The sequence below is a fragment of the Curcuma longa genome, chromosome 13, assembly GCF_044706935.1.
Source record: "Curcuma longa cultivar G26 ecotype Majalengka, Jawa Barat chromosome 13, ITB_CL_G26_1.1, whole genome shotgun sequence".
Classification (NCBI taxonomy): Eukaryota; Viridiplantae; Streptophyta; class Magnoliopsida; order Zingiberales; family Zingiberaceae; genus Curcuma; species Curcuma longa.
The window spans coordinates 3,681,053-3,683,107 of NC_133873.1; positions in this window are offsets into that span (position 1 = coordinate 3,681,053).

The following is a 2,055-nucleotide window of genomic DNA, read 5'->3' on the forward strand; positions in this document are numbered from 1 at the left end:
CCCAAGAAGAGGACAAAAGCAAAGCACACAAGCTGTGCACGGGCCTGCAAGGTACATGGAAGGAGCTAGACTGGAAAGGGACAGCGAGGGTTTAGGTTTTAGTTGGACGATCCAGAAGGATGTGTGGATGGTGCTCGCTCGACGTGGGCCTGAGAGCCTATTGATTGAAAGAAGATGCCAGTCAGCTTGGTCAGAGCAGAGAGCAGTGAAGGAAGACGGACAAGCGTCAGATTGATCCTGGTGATCTCACGCCATCTCCCATGGCAGCCAAAAGCAAACCCAAACCTCCCACCTCCCTCCCTCCCTCGCTCCCTCTCTTGGGGTCTTCATCAACTTTGCCAAAAGACAAGCCACCTTTTTTTCCCACCATCAAGCCAATTAAGCAACCTCTCTCATTGCCCATGAAATTTACCTGCATACAGACTGTTATAAAAAGTTAGCGATCGCTTCTCCCCTCTCTTCCTCCGCCACAACATACCAAATTGGATTCAGATCTTTCCCTTCCTTTCCAGCGTTTTAACCAGTCATAAGGGTCGCGACAACGACAGCACACCATTCGACAACTCGACAAGGCGGTGGAGATGATGACTGCTCTTGACATCGATCTCATCCTTTCCCTTTCCTAAATGCCCATTATCTCTCTTCCAAAAGATTATATATATGTATATATAGTATATATATATATATATCTCTTCTTTGACATTCTTCATTTAGTAATGAAATATATATCCGACGTCCCACTCTTTGTTTTAGTCGCTCAGATTGTTATTATGATATTGAGCTTGCTTCGATGGTTGACTACGAGTTTAATGGATTATTGTAGTGATTCTTGTTCATGGAGTTGGTTGAGGACAGGGGATGAAGGAATTAATGGGGTGGGTGTAAAAAAAAAAAAGGATCATGTTTGAGATTTGAGAAGCTGGTGTATGCTGTGTCAGCGAATATTCCTTTTCCATTCGATGCTACCTCCAGTTATATATATATATATATATATATATATATATATATATATATATAGAGAGAGAGAGCTGATCTCCTGCGCTCCGCTCACCTGCGCTCCCCGTGCGCGACAGCCGATCTCCTTCCGTTCATCGCCGCCGTTCTTCGTCGTCCGATCACCGTTGGCCGTAATCCCGGACTCGTTGGAAGCGCAACTCGACGGCGCACACATCGGCACCGGATTCCGGCCGGATTGGGCCGGAATCCGGCCGGAATTCCGGCCGAAACAGGGCAGACACGGTGGCGCCCGCTTTCGCCGGAAATCGGCCGGATTCCGACCGAATCACGGCCGGAGATCGGCCGCGGTTGACGCGCCGGCGCCGGGCGCGTCGACCGCGGCCGGTCTCCGGCCGTGATTCGGCCGGAATCCGGCCGATTTCGGCCGGAATCCGACCACCGGACCCGGCGCCGGTGAGTTGCGCATCCATCGGCGCCAGTCCGGTGGCCGGAGATGGCCGGACGCCGGTGAACAGCTGCGGTGAAGGAGCAAACGTCCGAGGAGAAACACTGTGCGTCGATCGGAGAAACGGACGGTCTCGATTGTTTCGCGCACGGGGAGCGGAGGATAGAGGAGCGCAGGAGATCAATTTCCTATATGTATATATATATATATATATATATATATAATTATGTAACTTTGATTGATATAGAATCAAATTATAATTTAAATTCGACTTCCATTTTGGATCATTTGAAATTTAATTTTGAACGTATTTAAACAAAAATTATTTAAAAATAATTAAAATTCAATTCAAATTTAACTCACAAATAATTCATGAATAATCAAATAAAATATTATAAATTTAAATTCAACTAAAAAATTATTAAGTATATTCAAACTGATTCAAAAAACTCACGAACAGATATAATTTATTTGCACTCTTACTATGAACTATGACTTAGAAGATATCTTCCTAAGAACTTAAATATCAACAGTAAAAATCCAGCAAAATTGGAAAGTGTGAGATAGGATTTTACATGCACATTCTTTTCCAGTTCGATTTCTGAGAATTATGTACAGTTCATAAATATGATTTGGTGATGATTGATGATGAG